General features: G+C 40.1%; 1 long non-coding RNA gene across 1 annotated transcript in view; it reads left to right on the forward strand.

Annotated features, from left to right (window-relative positions):
- Positions 1 to 1,240: 1,240 nt before the first annotated feature.
- The window catches only part of LOC106144245, a 24,756-nt gene continuing 8,279 nt past the window's right edge, over positions 1,241 to 17,717 (forward strand). The window contains exon 1 of the long non-coding RNA XR_001229317.1: positions 1,241 to 1,301. This is a non-coding gene — a long non-coding RNA (uncharacterized LOC106144245). The remainder of the gene's footprint in view (positions 1,302 to 17,717) is intronic.

Genomic DNA, 17,717 nt, shown 5'->3' on the forward strand with positions numbered 1-17,717 from the left:
AAGCTTTTCTTTCATAGATATACATATGTATGTATAAATCATAAGGGATACTGTAGGGAGAAAGGGAAATAGACAAATGAAAAGTGATAATGAAGTGCATTGGAAATGTATAAAAGAGCAGGATATGAGGATTAATTTGTGTGAAAAAAATCTTATAGTGAAAAATCACTGTTTTGTATAATAACAAAACATAAAATTCAACACACTTGGATTGCTTCTGCTAAAAGGCACTTATCAGTAAATTATCTCATGTCCTCCTATTGGAGCTAAGAATTTAGTTAAATATGGCAGATATAAAAGGGCACAGAGCCTTTCAATCTTGAGGCTTAGATGCCAAACGACTCCACTGAAGTTCACATTCAAAGGTTCACATCTCAGTGAGCAAGGACTCTGGTGACCATGGGGATCGTTTTGTGAAACTTTTCAGGAAAGCTGGTGTGACCCGTGCAAGCCCAGGCTCAGAACATTCTGGCAATCTTCCTCCTCACAGGTACCTATCTCATTTGCAGCTCTGTAACATGTCGTCACAAGGATGGTCAGGATGGCTTGGTTCCTGCTCCATGCTTCAGTAAGAGTTTCTCTTACTTGCAAGGCACCCAGGCAACACACAATGGAAACTCCTTGGAGTCTTTTCTTCACAGCCTGCTTTTATTTATTTATTTATTTATTTATTTATTTATTTATTTATTTATTTATTATTTTGGCTTTTTGAGACAGGGTTTCTCTGTGCAACAGCCCTGACTGTCCTGGAACTAGCTCTTATAGACCAGACTGGCTTCAGACTCAGAGAGATCCACTTGTCTCTGCCTCCCGAGTGCTGGGATTAAAGGCATGCGCCTCCACTGCCTGTACCCACTGTATATTTCTATAGTCAAGAAGAATTAGGTTTTAAAATCCTAGGTCCTGGACTTCAAGAAAAGTCTGCTATAAATGTAAGTGTTGGGTCCATTCATGAATGACTGTGGTTTTTTCCTGTCTTTGTACCTGAAATAATTGTTCCATGTTTACCTAGCAATTAGCAAATCACACGTAAATGTCAGAGAAAAATAAAACAATATATCCATCTAGGCATGTGGATACAGCTGGAGTCAAACATCCACAATAGAGTCAAGATCCAGTGAGGAACCATGTTGTAAGCCTAAATGTGAACCCAACTGCCTGTGTTTGAAATACTGCTCCCCCAGGGAGGTCGAATCTCTGACCTTTGTCTGATGTCTAAAGCGCGTCCCTTTTGTTTCAGCTGGCGGGCTTCATCTATGCCTGTTACGTTGTGAAATGCATCACTGAAGAAGAGGACAGCTGTAAGTATTAAAGCCCCACTCCATGTCTTTCAAGTTCAAAGCCTCCTTAGTGCTTCCTGCCCAGCCTTCCTGCTCTGAGACAATACCCCTCACAACCCCAGCGGAGCAGGAAATAAGCCTTTGGTGCCTGTCATGTTAAGCTACTCTTCACGAAAAAGTCAGCATATTAAAGAAACAGAGAAGCTCTCATTTTGAAAACATGCTTTTCCCCTTTCATGGAAAGGATATTTTAAAAATCTGTTCTCAGAACAATTCTAGTAGAGAATACAGATGGGAGATTAGAGACAGAAGAGAACTCTAAATGCAGTTAGCTTGGATATTTTCCTTCGTTACAGTTCAGTTACTGTGTATTGCTAACTAATCTGTTTCATCGAGGACTACAAATCTCAACAATCAATAATTTGTAATAGTTCTTAGAACTCTCTCAACAATTGAATTCCTGATGGAAATCAGTTGCTATGACAATGATATGCATGCCATGATCTGAGATGGCATGACATAAAATGCTCTGACGTGGTCTGATAAGGCACTGTCTTTGGCGTGGCATGTTAAGATACAAAGTGATATGGCCCAATCTAATATTATAGATACCTGATGATACAACATGATCTGATATGTCATGGTCTGGCATGGTGTGCAAAGAAATGGCATGATATAATATGATGTGATTGCTATATTATGATATGGCCCATGCTAAAACATTTTGAGTAGTGGGGCCGTATGTGGTTGGATATGTAGTAAGGGGAAAGGAGGGGTCTGATGGATTCCTTGATGTCTATGCATGCATGAGTACATAGAAATGCCTCTTAAGGAAAGGAGAGGAGACACAACACACTGAGGGTGGACAGGTTGTTGGAGGTGTAAGCGAGGATATCCAGTAAGCACCCATCATATGCTCGGTCACCTTATTCAGAGACTGCAGCAGATAACAGATATGTGGATTGGTAAATGTACGGCCCAAAGAGGTCATGGAATCAGCATCCTTCCAGAATCACACTTTGCAAAAGAGACTCCTAAAACGCTCATGCTCATTTCACAAGACAAAAACAAATAAATTTGACACTGGAGATTCAGAATGCATGTTTATACACTGATGTCCCTGAGAGTAGACCAACTTTGGAAAACTATCAAGAAAATTATTTTGACCTTTAATTTTTATGAAAAACAAAAAGCGTCTTCTGAAAGCAAACCTTGAAGAATTTGAGAGAGTTTTGATGTCTGGGCAACACTGGGGCTAGTATCATATCTTCTTGAAGCTACCTGCTTACCAAATGAGTGAAGTCTCCGTCCCTAAGAGTACAGCCTAGGTTCTGTAACTTGGTGAGAAAACACAGTACCAATGAAGACAGGCTTTTGACTTCTGGGTGAATAAAGTAGGCAGGAGGGTGAAGTTGCACATCTCTGTGGTCGGTGCTCCCAGACACGAATGCACCCAGCCAAAGTCAGAGGGAAGAAGCATCGACTTCCAAGGAACCATGAACCTGGCAAAAGCAAGGACACAAACTATACTGAATGAAATGAGAAGACATAGAGGATGTATACTGCACCACAGGGGAGTTGGAGAAAGAGAGATTGAGAGTTAACATTCCAGGCTTGCTGCACCCCCACTATGTAGCCAAGGTTGACTTTAAGCCTCTACCTGACTCCTCCTCCCAAGCGCTGGATTTTGCCACCATACCATGTTTATGCACTGTTATGAGTTGAGCTCGGGGTCTCCTGCATGCTAGGCGAGCTCTGTACCTACTGAACTACATCGCTAGCCTAATGACAGACACGTTAATGCAACGTCTCTTTCCAGTGGGAAAGCCCTGAATCTGGGCTTCTCTCTGCTTGACCCTGTGGTCTAAACCAGAGCCACAGCCTGGCAAATGGTCCGCCCTGCACAAAGTCGCAGCACACCACTGCCACCTGCTGTCCACACTAGACTATGGCACCGGGTAGCGCGACGAGGATGCTTTGCTTTCTATGAATCAGTAGGGCTGCCATGATAACAGGCCACAGCATCGGCAGCATCTAACAACAGAAATTCATTGTCTCCCAGGTCTGGATGCTGAACTTCCAAGGTCAAGGTGTCAGCATGCGCTTTGTTCTAAGAACTCTTTTTGCCTTATAGATGGTACCTTTTCAAAATCCTTATGAGGCCGTTTCCCTATGCCTTTCTTCTTATTTAAAAATTTCAGTCCAGTTGGACTGCAGCCTTGTCCTAGTGACCATCTTTAACTTCAATTAGCTCTTTAAAGGCCCTGTCTCAAGAACTTCACACTGAAATTTAAACTTTCTATTCACAGCCTGAATGGAGGAGACACAAATAAGGCTATAACACACACACACACAGAGACAATAGTACACACACATGCACACGAACACACAGTATGTTTTGTAGATGTATGAGTATATTTACAGGGGCAGAGCCAACCTAGCCTCAGACTAGAGCTTTGGGGTGCTAACGCTGCTCAGCATGGCTGTATGTTCACTACGATCAGGCAGGAAACCCAGACAGCACCTCTAACTGCCATCTACTTTTAGAAGAAAGGTTCCGCACCAAGAAAAACTAAAACCTTGAACTCCAGCTCAACAGTTCTGCCTTATACCAGGCACGCATTGGAGCACAGCGACCCTCACAACATGCATAGATGTGTTTGTTCTGCCTTAAGAGAATAGGCTTCCTCCAGGAGAGTGGGCACCCTCACTGTGTATTTTGTGGCAGAGCTCTCCTGTCTCTGGCCACACTGAGTTTTCCTGATAGCCCCAAGTCTCTTCCATTCCCCTGTGTTTGTTCTTGTTTACAAACTTCTGTAAAAGAAATGAAAGCATCAGAGATTCCTGGTCTTCGTGACTTTTATCTTATACACGTCTCTTTTCTCTAGCTTACTTAGACCTCCCCTCTGCTGCACAGCAGTGAGCTGTACCACTTCAGCGACAGAGATAAGAATTTATCTTTATGTGTCACCTGCTATTAAAAGATACTTACAGAAGGTATCACTGATCCATGAGGAGAAAAAAAGTTCTTCAGCACATGACTTCTCAATTTTCATTACTGTTTGTTTATTCAAAGTATTTTAACTAGAACAAAGCACAACTAAATGTCGATCTCTTGCAAATGCATTCATGTTTAAGTACCTTTTACAAAGTAAAATAATTTTTCATATCTGCAGGTTCCTTTATTTGAGGATTCAGCCAACGGCAGGTAGAAAATATTTGGGCAGTGAGGGAAGAGTACATTTGTACCAAATATGTCTAGACTTTTTGTCCTCATCAAAAGTTCCCAAATAATATAATACAGCAACTTTCATTGCACAGAGCATCAGAACAGAATTGGTTATTATGAGTGATCTAGAAACGATTCCATGTGCACTGCATGCTGTGCTGGAGTTATTATATATATACTAAACTCTATGTCATTTTTCTAGGGTTCCTGACCATTTGTGAATTTTTGTATCCATAAGAAGGGCCTGAAATCCCCAGAGATACTGAGGGATGACTGTAGCTACCACCTTATCTAATGGAGATGCAATGTATTTCCAAATGTTATTCAATATTGAAATCACCTGGGACAAAGATGTGGAATGTCATTTAAAGATAATAACCTAAGGGACTTATTCTGGAAGCAATATTGGAAAATGAATTCCAGCTATTTAAATTCGGAGTTAGACACATACACATGCCCACCAACTAAACGCAAATGAATAAAAACCTGTCCTGAATTCTCTGAAGTCAAGTAGCCTAGGGACAAAAGTCACAATCGATTTATAGAATCTGTCTTTTAAAAAGAAAACCACAGAAAATTATCCACTGCTTTCAGGGTAATAATTTTCTATTATTTTTGTTTGATTTTTTTTTTCTTCTAACGCCTGCTGGCCCACACTATTTGTCAAACTCCATTCTGTAGGTTTTGAGCACATCTCCGGATATCCAGGATCCAGGACCATCAGCCTTGGATGGAACTCCTGGAGCACAGTCACTTACTATGCAGGGGATGTACATGGAGATATATTCTGGCCTTAAAACATCATGCTTCATCTTGCTCATAAATGAATAGGTTTACTACAGAAATCATAAAAAATACAGATAAACAAAGCAGTCAGAGGAGAGACTATCAAAATGCCCACAACTGAGTCCTGGTCTTCAGATAACATTTTGGCACACCGTTTGTTTACTGGGCTTCATTCTGTCCTTGTTTTTCCACTGTCCTCCCCTCTGTGGTTTCTCCTTCCCTCCCACACTTCCTTTCTCACGGTCGGTCATCGGCCACGCTTCAGATGTGGTTGTTCAGATCATGCTACACACTCTGTTTGGTAACCTGCCTTTTCTTGTTCTCTTAAATCATTCCTCAAACATAACCTCAGAAGTGGCAACAGGCTGTTCAGAACAAAGTACAGTGTGTTGTGTGCCTGATTGACAGGTGAGGTTGTGAAGGGGGAGAAAAGTCTTTTCTTCTTCACGGAGAGTCACGCTCAGTCAATCCCAAAGACACATCGCTCAGTTATTATCATTTGGCCCTCTCTTTATAACAATTGCAATCTTAGGAGCTTAGAGATTACCAAGCGAAATTTCCTTTTTCTATACCTGCCAATTTCCAATGAGCTCAAAACTCACCATTTTCCCTCTTCTCTGAGCATCATCACCTATTAGGAAAGGCTAGAGATCCAGATGTTGAAGGCGCTTAACCTGTAGGTGTTCTGGGGAGCCCTGCTGGAGTCTTCCCGCCCTCCCAACGCGCTGACGCCTCGCATTGTCCTTTCATTCTGCTGAGATTTCTTACCATGGAAGATTTCTTCAAGCTTTGAAATGATAAGACAAATGCTACCTATTGCTCTACTCCAACACCTAAATCTTATAAACTTCTAAAGATTGACTCGCTGAGCTTCCGTAATCCAGAGCACTGAAGCTGACTCTCAGGATAAAAAGGTGTTGGGGTGCGGTCGGTACCCAGACATCTCTCCTGCCCCTCTGTGTCCTAGCACGGAGCTTATCCCCCCTTGGAGGAAGACTCGGTATGCTTTTGAGAAATAAAGGGTTAACCATTTGACTTTCCACAGTCATTTCTGTGGCACAAAGATGCCACCTCTCCTAAGACTTCAATTGATTCTAAGTACTTGGTGCACAGGGGTAATAAAGCATCTTTTTGCCACTTTCGGAACAAATGGAAAAGGGAGGAGGACTGATTTTTGCCATACGTAAAAATAAAAGATTGATTACGTGATCAGCATGGGAGACAAATGAACTCGCTGTGCCCCTGAGAGTTCAGCCGCCCCGTGGTCTCCAGCAGTAATGCGGGTCTCTACACAGCCTAGCTAGCGCGGGTCTCATCTCTGGCTCTTGCATTGCTCCCTCGTGTGGTCACTGAAGAGAAACGCACCAGCCCTGTTTCTCAATTTGGATTTTCAAATAAAAAGTGGAAGCTGATTCTTCAACAATCATTCCTTGTTCACTCCCTTTTCTCTACTAATTAATATTATCTCTATTAATATTTCTCCATTAATTAATATTTCTCTAGTAATTAATATTATCTACCCTGTTATACTAGACAGCTTCGCATGCACACAGACATGGTATATTCATCTTTATGTAAATCTAATCTTTCCAAGTCAAAACAATGAGGGGGAAGAAATTTGATTCATTTTTGGTTGAGGCCTAGGCTTCTAAAGAATCAATATAGAGGAAACAGCATTCAGAAAAGTAGAGAAGATGTTTATCCTAGGCATACAAAGGAAGTAGTACCTGCAGAAAACATTTCTGGAGCCAGGAACTTAAATTAACCAGTAGAGGCAAAGAACAGGGCAATTGTTTTAATCAGCCTCAACAGAAAAGAATGCCAGAGCGTGTGGAAGTGAGGAGGAGGAGAGGCCGGAGGACCGTCTTAGTCATCTCCTGACAGAAGGGTTGAGATAGACCAGATCTCTGAGGACACACTAACAGATACATGGAACAAGAGCAATAGAGCAGAGATGCCTTGCATGTAGACCTTACAAGAGCACTTTGTCACCGAGTGAGTTTGGAGGTAAGCCCTGGGTCCCCAGTGGCGTTTAAAGAAGGTCTCTGTAGCAGAGAATGCTCTAGGTGGCCTCCGCTACAACAGGTTGGTATTGTGTGGTAAGGGGTGAAAGAGAAACAAAACCTGAGGCTCACAGGAGGTACGGTTTGTTTAAATAATAGAAAGTAATTAGACTGAAGACAAAAATCAGTGATGGCATTTTTATAATTACAATTAATCTAAAGGTTAATTTCCTTTGGCGCAAAAATCTTATTTAAAACATTTACCAGGAAAGGAAATTAGGATGTTACTATCAAGAGGTTTAGAGCACTTCTGGGAATCCATGTCTATTATCAATTGGAAATTAGGTTAGGTCCGTAGTTGGAATTTCAATTGATTTCATATAAAATAGGCAGTGACCCAATATCCAAACCAAAAAGGTTGGTTGGGGCAGACAGTGTGAAATTTGCATTTGTTGGTTTATATGATTAATTATAAATATTTCCAATAAAGGAGTCTAGTGTATACATGAACAACACAATCCTGACACAAAAAGAAAATTGGATATGGCTTGCTGCCTTTGTAACTAATGAAGTTGATGCCGAACGAATTCCCAAGAGTAGGGCTGCTAAGGAATGGCACAGGTGCACATCCAACATCGCTGAGATAAACTGAACAGGAGCAGTACTTCAGTGGGCTCCAAACCTGCCAATTCCATCCTTCTCTCCCGGGTCCTGTGTTGTTCATCACTGTTTTCCCACTGAGCTGTCAGGCCTCAAGTTCCAGATGCTGTAAGCAATCATCTTTCTATGTCCATGAGCGTTTCCAGGATCCTCCATGGATTTGTAAATACGGAAATCTCTTACGTAATATGGTGTGGTGCTTACAAATGACCTAGACATGACTCCAGTGTATTTTGAATCATCATTATAATACCTAACATGGTGCAAATGCCATATAAATAGTTGTTGCATTGTATTTTGAAAAAAAATATATCATCTTCATAGGTTCAGCAAAGGCATTATCTTTTTTTTTCTAGGACTTTCAACCCATGTTTGCTTATATCTATGCATGTGGAATATGAGGGGGGAGAGAGATGCAAATGAGCTCATCGTCCAATAAATTTGCTTAATAACATCAGCACATAATCACAACATTCAGCTAAAAATAACTACGCAATGGATATGCTCCTTTAATGTTTGCATCACTCCCATTGGTGTGCAAACTAATCCCAGAAATGTGGAATTATAAAGAATCACAGAACTATGTACAATATTAGCAATCACATATTTTAATTCTCTAATTTTAGAGTAGCAGAAAGGGACGCTGAAGTTGTCCTGCTAGAAGTAGAATAAGCAAGGGAAACAGAAGTGGGACCAGAGCTGGCTGGAATCTGGGGTCTTAAGTACACTTTTCACTTCACTTCCCTCTGCTACCCTAGAGAACTTCTTTCAGCTACTATTTATGGAGCAGTCAGTCGGTGCACTTTGCCAGGGGTGAAGCAAGAAACAAACTGATACCAACTTTACTTTTGTGATGTCTACAGTCCAACACACAATTCCCAGAGGGAAAGAGACTAATAATAAAGCATGAGGAGAACTCAGGCAAGGAAAGCTGGGGTACCATGGAATACAGTCCACAGAATCTTGAGTGATTTTGAAGTCAGGGGCATTATTCCCCAGGGAAATGATACTCCAAATGAAATTATGAGGATAAATCACAGGGACATATACAATTGAGTAAAAATTGACATGTCTTGTTTTGTTTTTAACCAGGCAACTGCTTTAACTAAGTTTAGGTCCATCTTGGCCAAATGACTACCATGATCCATACGTGGATAATTTTATGTTTTCTATTAGCCTGAATTAGCTAAATTACTTTCAATGTGCCTACATATCAATAAGAATGTTGGGTAACCACTGGCTAATCTCTTTGCTGGAACTGTTACTGCCCTAACAAGATGAATTTTAGGCTTAGAAGTTTTGTGATTTTCCTTTCTATTCCTTGCAAGATAATATGATTACATATTATGTCTGTATTATGATATTAATATGATATAAACATTACAAAGCACAAAGAGAGGAATTTTTCTCTAATGAGTAATTATAGCATACATATTTACATTTTATTTCTCTGAATATACATACATTAATGTGCCCACCATTCTAATTAGTACTGTGCATTCTAAATATATCGTGGATGTCAGCTGAGAAGATATGCCAAATCATGTCTAGCTAGCTCATCTGTAACTTGCAATAACGGCTCCCTTCTATTTCTTTCTAAAAGGCATGTCATATATAATTGAAAGCAATTCTAACAAGGGTGAACAAAACAAAGACTGTGGGATCCAGTCAATCCAAATGGCAACCAAGCCCAGGCAAAGGAAGATGAAACTGACTTAGCCATGTCATGATAGTCTGTGTGCTTCTCCACATTTATGGAAGGGAGCAAAAATAACTAGATTCATCCTTTTCTGACACTTCAGTTTCTTCCCTTTCTTGGCTCTTATCCAGGTGCCTGATCAATCCTCCCTTCATCCTCACTTCTCCGTTATTTTCATTTGGCAGGCTGCTCTTGGAGCACCTTCATTACAATGGGAGAAAGCATCCCTGAGACCATTCTGGGATTCTTTGCCTGGTATACCTTCTTTTTTCCTCATCCTCTTTCTTCTGTCCTGAAGGAAACTTTTCCTCCCTCATGCTTTGGAGCTTTGCTCTGATTGTCCCTTTGTCTTTACCCCTTCCTTATCTTCCTCTGCCTCCAGGGAGAACAAAGGCAGTGTTGCTCTTACAAGCACACTGGCACTGGATGCCCAGCATCACCTATGTTTTTTTCACGCTTGGGTTTGCAGTATCCGTGCCTGAGTAAGCAACAGTGCACTTTCGCCATTTCTAATCGTGGGTGCTTGCCCATCACAGAGGAGAGTCACTAACCCTGCCTGCAAAGGCACACTCAGCATGCCTGGCTGGTCGCTAGCTGCTGCTCAGCAGTGCTTCACCCTTCCGACAGTGGAGTGTCACACTCTCCACAAGGCCTGCTTCTAATCTTTCCAAGCTCCCTAACCCAGATATCCAAACACAACTTGACTCTTTGGTCCTCTTCCCCAGACCCTCAACAACTCTGGCAAATATCCTGTTGTAGCCTTGAAGGCCTGCCCAAATCAGAAAGAAGCTGGTAAGCTTTTCTTGGCAGAGTACTCCATCCTCCACCAATTGACCTGCTGCCCAATCCAAGACGCTTGGCTCTCACTATCTATGATCTTGCCCACTTTTTCCTACACCCTTGCCAAAGATGCACCAGCCATTAGTAAATTAGGATGGTCCCAGACTCCCTTAGTCCTTGCTGATAACAGACAAGGCGATTTTTAAAAATCTTCAAAATATAAAAACTACCCTAAGCAGCTGCCCTTTGATAAATCTTCCTGCAATCTGTCACACAAGCTATTCTTTTACTTATTATAAGACCAAAGAGTCTCCATAGACCTGCCTCTGCCCCCCCCAACTTATACTGATGATGTCCATGTTTATATCTTTCCTTCTAAAACTCGAGTAAATTCAGAGTTTATCTCTTTCCCCATCCTTTCACCTGACCTGAAACATTCTAAGTCTGTCGGGAAATAATCTAAATATGAATTTAAAGGATAATCCCAATCACTCTCCTTCTACAAAATATTTTGCTTTAAAAGATAAAGATGGGATCCAGCATCTCTCCATTATGTGTTTTTGATGTTTTATACAAAGAAGACATCTGATACTTTCAATCTTTTAAAGCTAAAATTCTTTAAATATCCCCAAAGATGTCAATAACGGTACTTACGTCTTGGGGGTAGCCGATAACCATGTATGTAGACTTAAAGTTTATTTAGTAGAAGGGAAGTCATGCTTCATACTGCAAACCTAGCCAACTACCCATGCATGGTGAGGTCATGGATCCTAGGGGAACATCTTGAGAAATGCCACTTTCCTAAATCAGTGTAATCTCTAACTCTAAATATTTGTCTTTTTACCCCCAGATATGTGTGCCTCTCACCCTTCATCAAAAAAAAAACTGCTTTTTTTCAGCACATGTGAACAAGTATAGAAAGCCGTAACTAGTTAAAATGCAGAGAACCAAGTATAGTGTAACCAACCCCAACATGACGCACACACCTCATGGAACATTCCAAAAGAGGGACAGAGGGACTGTGAGAGCCAGAGACACAGGATGTCTGCTACAAGAAAGTGTCTACTGTATTAAAAAGGGAATCTGCATCCATGAAGTCTCAGCAATGTGTGCATGTGTGTACATGCATGTTTCCCTATGTATGTGCATGCATGTGTGTATATGTGTGCTTGCGTGCATGTGTGTGTAGCAATAATAATTTTAAAAGAAGAGACCAGGTATTTGAGGGGGTGTCCATGGGAGGAGTTGGTCGAGGAGGAGAGGCGAAAATTATCTAAAGTCATACTTATATATGAAATTCTCAAAAAAAAAAAGATTTAGTTATATTACAAAAGAAGAAATTAAACCTCAGAGGAAACATGCTTTGCTTAGAAGTACATATTGTACACAGTTACACACCCTCCAGAGCACCCACTTTTGGCCATCCCTCAGCTTCCTTGGGTCATTTCAATCGGCACCACTATTCATCTGAAGACACTGACTCTGAGCTCATGTTCTCAACAGAAAATCATGCAACAGTCTTAAAAATTGGTTTGTGTTTGTTTTTGTTTTTTCAAGACAGGGTTTCTCTGTATAACAACTCTGGCTGCCTTGAAACTGACTTTGTAGGCCGGTCCAGTCTCGAGCTCATATGGATCCATCTGCCTTTACTTCCCGAGTGCTGGGATTAAAGGCGTGTGACACCATCCCCTGGTTGAAAATTTTATCTACGATACTTCGCTTCCTGAGAATTAGCAGAAATCGACAAAGGAAAACATAGTTAAACATCTGAAAGTTGTACTTCATTTTTAATAGGAATTCAGAAATGAAAGTTTCAAGTGGCCATTCAAACAACTTCTAGCTAAATCCCCATTTTATTTATAATAACAGTAAGGTTATTCTTGCTTTTCATTTTCATTTATTATCAGGTGACAATGGCTTAGCATTTTAAAAATCTGCTTCTGATGCAACTAGGAAGGACATGAAAAATAAGATCCCAAGCCCACAAGAAAATACACTTGATGAACAAAGGAAGCGGAGCATCTGCTCTGAGTGAGTTTAATGATTTTAATTCCACTCAGCATGTGGCCTGTGCTGGCTGGAAGTTCCTCACAGCATAACACTACTTCAATGACCTTTCAGGCAACAAGAAGATCTCGTGTCCTTATATGGACTGTATTTTCGTAATCAGAATTTAAGGCAAGCATGATTCAAAGCCCAAATTTCAGGGATTTTAGCCTAGACAGAATACCTCAAGTTCATAGAATCAGCCTGAATTGCTGCTGCCAAGGAGGTCTGAATGGGAGAAAGGAGAAAGGCCCATTCTTTTCATTTTGGCCTGTGGTTAATTGTGTTCTAAATTCCTTTTGTGCACCTGGATGTAAGTAGCCTTGAAGTTCATACCTGCAGAGATAATGGATAGACACTCTGTTTTCATAGGAGATCCACACGTATTCTTTAATGCCTTTCAATGCGTTTCCCTAAATATTTAGGCTTCGCTTTCAGCAAACTGCCCTTTTAGAATTCCCTTCCTTGTTCTCGCCTGCTCCTTCTGCAAGAGAGAATATGTTGATTAGTGGCCTTGTCATTAATACTGGAGGGACAATTTTATGTTACAATACCTTGCTGCCACCATCTATTTTAAAAGGTAGTTTTAGTTTCCTGCACTAAATATTCACGATTTAATTTAAAAGGAAGGGACGCTCACAACAGGAAACAGATTTTAGCAAAGAGTATTTATTCAAAGAACATTCTTCTTTTCCTGGATAATTTTTAAATTCTGCTATTATTTATTTTATTAAATCATGGTTATTAAACTGATTGATATGGCACTTTTCTAATTTAAAATAATTGCAGCTCCCTCTACATTCCACCCTCACAAGAGGTCAGTATATGCAGCCAAACCCTCATTGCATATAGGAAAATTAAGGCCACAGGAAAGCACCACAGAGCGTGAAATAAAACTCAAATTCCTAGAAGGTCGTTGGAGACAACAGAAATGCTGGTATCTCTGCTGCAGTGGGAGAGGCATGGTTGTTGTACCAACGTTCACATTCATTGAATTTTGTGTAGTAATTGTGTTCAGTTTTGCATACTTTTTGCCTTAACAAAGCCATTGGAAATGTTTCTTTCAGGAACCAAACACAAATCCACCTCATGCTAAAGGTTAAACAAGTTCAAATTTTATTTGGGCACCTTCTGTCCAGTTGTACACCTCACCTTAGTGTTCTCTGAATGTTCCATAAGAATAATGGTTTTCCCAGCAATTGTCAGTATATGAAAGACGGGGTAGCATCCCTGTGCCCCGCTAACCCTGAAGCACGTCTCGACATCCTTATTTCTTCCATGGCTCTTAGCCAGAGAGGGCGAAGGGGTAGCCTCTTCCTGATGGAATCCAAAAAGCTATTTTGTTTGTATCTAAAAGATGTTTTCTTTATTATTGTTCAAGGCCTGATGGAAGAAAAGATAAAAGCACTCAGTCAACTATGACTGAAATTTTGCTATCATCTTCCATGTTCTGATCAATTGCCTAATTTTCCTTTGTAGCCTAAAGTGTATACAATCTATTCAGTAAATAGGAATTGAATGTCTTCTATAAGCCATATGCCATTGTGTGTTTTTTAAGCTACTGTAGTAAAAGGCACAGGGCAGTCAATCTCATACAGCTAACATTACAATGGTGGAGACAATCACAAAGAAACCAGGAGATTTATGCTGTTAGGTGATGATCGTTGCAATGAGCAAAGTGAAGCTGAATAAGGGGATGGAAATCCGACACTTCAAGCTCTATTTTACAACTGTAGTTGTGTTTCCCTTTTCCTGCACCTGAAAATTGGTTGTATTCCTTTTGATTTAAATATGATATTTCACCAAGGAAGCCAACCACTAACTCCCGGTGATATTTGCTTTGGTTCTAGGAAACACAGCAGTGTTGCACTCATCAACAGATTCCCCCTCCCTTTCTGTATTTCCTACCTCTTTGTCAGTTTCTCTTGCATCCAATAACGTCTTTCTGTCATGACACCCCTAATTCTGCTTCTAACTTCAGTATTTCTTCTGTCTACCTTTCACGTTTTTGTACTAAGGATTAAAATAACACAGACAATATGGCAAATTGCTATAAGAAAAGCTTCTTGTATCACTTTGAAAACCCCCACTAGGGCTGGAGAGATGGCTCAGTGGTTAAGAGCATTGCCTGCTCTTCCAAAGGTCCTGAGTTCAATTCCCGGCAACCACATGGTGGCTCACAACCATCTGTAATGAGGTACAGACAGAATATTGTATACATAATAAATAAATAAATATTTAAAAAAAAAAAAGAAAAAGAAAACCCCCACTAGAATCAGAATTATCCAAGACACCACAGATAATAGGGACTCTCAGAAGAAAGGGCTGTTTGGATGCTTATTTAGTATCCTGAAATAGTTTCCAGACACAAAACACAGGACCTAAACCTTGAGTGATGTTGCCCATCACCTTGTATATATTACATAAAACAATGGTACTTCATTCATAACTCACTGGTAAATACAAGCAAAATGGTTCCCAAGTCAGTTGCTGTTGACTCCAGAATCTTCCTAGTTTATTAGATTGAAGCTGGAAAGAAGATAAAAGTGAGTTTGCTAGCAGGGACAGAGTAAAGGTACTAGAAATGAATAATAAAAGAGGCATCTACAACTAGGAGGTAACTTAAAGAACTCAAAATTTTTGTTTAATGAATAATATAAAAGGAAAACAAAAGGCTGAAGGTTCTAGCTTTAATACAAATTGTAATTTGATCCCTTTGATCACCTTTGGAAGCCTTAAAGGGATTTACTAGATAGAAATGAATGAGGAACAGTCATCAGGTTCTCGTGGATGGAGGAAGAAAACAAAAGCCTGCCTGCCTTCTAATGCCATCCTCAGCTGGTTATTGCCTCAAGCAAAACCCTGGCTCTATTTTTAAAGATAACTATTACTGCTCCCCTGACAGTAATATTACAGAGATAAATGATAAAAACTGAGAAGGTCTGAGCAACTATTCTGCAGTTCAAAATTGTCAAGAATCTGTTTTACTTTTTTTTCAAAAACTGAGGAGATTTCTCATTGATAAAAGGTAGTGTTTTTCTAAAAAGCAAAAATTTAAAAGGATGCAGAAATAAATTATGGTCCAAACATGTATCTGCTGTCACAATTACATGGAAAGGATAAGTTAGATATTTCATATCTCCATCATTCAGACAAGTTTCAGATTTTACATTGGCCTCTATATGCTATTTGTTCAATATAATTGTTGTAATCTAGGTGAGAAAATTGCAAACCACAAAACATTTAAGCCAAATTAGAGTCAGCCACTCAGAATCGGTTAACACATAGAAAGACGATTAGCCCTGATGCTCATGGTGCAGCTATTATAAAGGCAAAATCCATAATGACCTCATTGTCAGGTGTAGGTCAGGAGAATCAGGTAACATTGGTTTGGAGAATATTTTTGGTTGTGCATTTGGGCTATGCATGTGTTGCCAAGGTCAGTGAGACTGTTCAGGGAGTAAAGGGCTGGAAATCACATGAGAAGACACAAAATGGATCAGGTTAAGATCAGGAAAAGATGGCGCTACCTTGGTCACTTAAACAATTATATAAAAAAAATTTTAAATAGACCACTGTGCCATTAAGACATATTTTTCTACTTTAGTCTAATTTATTTTTCATTGCTTTTATTTTGAGGTTATAATATAATTACATCATCTCTTCCACTTTGCTCTCTCCAAGTACTCTTATCTACCCAACACCCTACTCTTTTTCAAATTTATGGCATATTTTTAACAATTATTACTGGTATAGATAAATAGATGATAGGTAGGTAGATAGATAGATAGATAGATAGATAGATAGATAGATAGATGATAGATTCCTAAGCACATAAATACAACCTTATCAGTTTGTATAATATTACAATGTATAACATTATATACATTGTGTATGTGTGTACAATGTATACATATTTGTCGTCCAATACAAACGCCTGACATTTGGTATTAGATAACCATCAGTGTGCTCTTCCCTGGGGAAGACTATTTCTCCAAGTCTCAGTATTTTCAATTGCTTGTAGTTCTTTGTCTAGGGCTAAGGCCTTGCGATCTTTGGCCTTTCCATGTTAGATGTCTATTGGTGTTGTCTTTGTTCGGCTTCTATTTAGGTACCCATGTTGGTGAGACTTTATGTACCATGCTTTGATGTTCCTAAGAGGCACAATCTCACAGCGAAGTCCTTGTTCCTCTGACCCCTTTAAAGTTAAACTAGTCCACAAGTAAATCAGTTTTTTAAATTGGATTCAATCTTTTATCTCTGCTCTCTTCATATGTGGCATCCCAAAGACACAAACTTTAAATTTGGCTGTCAACTATTACTCATCCTGGTATTGACTATATTAGATAATATAGAGATAGGCAAGTTAGAAAATGAAAGCACTCCACTCTGTTTTTATTGCTCTTCTATAAAATGCTTGATTTGCTTTGAAAGTTGTCTCAAATTTAGAATGTGTCATTTGGAGACTAACATTGGAGCTCCTGACCTTGAACAGAGCACTCTTTGTTTCATTACATCATCCCACTCTTCATGAGAAAAGGAGAATCTGCTTCAAACTGGAAGGAGAGGGTTTCCCAGTCCTAAATGAAATCTACTGCCATGTTATAACACACACACACACACACACACACACACACACACACACACACCACCCACAACGCAACAATAGAACAGGATCTGGGGACATAGCCCAGTCAGTTAAGTAACTGGTTAACAAACATAAAACCTTGAGTCTGCTCCCCAGCACTCCTGTAAAAAGCCAGGGGGAAAAAGCAAATAGATGTGGTAGCATACACTCCTGTCTCTGTACAGGGGGAGAAGTGGCAGAAGGATTCCTAGGGTTCAATCCTGGTCAGCTCAACTGAATCAGCAAGTTTCGGGCAAAACTGAGAGACCCTGTCTCAAAAATCAAGGTGGAAAATGAACCAAGGAAAACTCCAAGTCCATTTACACACATGTGCACATGTGCACCTGCACAAATGTAAACGAGTTTACACATACAACTGAAAAGTACATTGAAGAGACTTGACGTGGATGAAGTCAATGGAAAGGATTATATGAGGGGAGGGGTAGGAGAACACAGTAAGTAAAAAGTATTATATGATGAAGGGTAGGCAAACACAGTGGGTAAAACACTGCCACACGAGCCTGGGGACCGGGGTGCAATCCCAGGAGCCCACAAAAATTGGAGGGAGAGCCGGGCGGTGGTGGCACACGTCTTTAATCCCAGCACT

Source organism: Microtus ochrogaster, linkage group LG9 (genome assembly GCF_000317375.1).
Source record: "Microtus ochrogaster isolate Prairie Vole_2 linkage group LG9, MicOch1.0, whole genome shotgun sequence".
Taxonomy (NCBI): Eukaryota; Metazoa; Chordata; class Mammalia; order Rodentia; family Cricetidae; genus Microtus; species Microtus ochrogaster.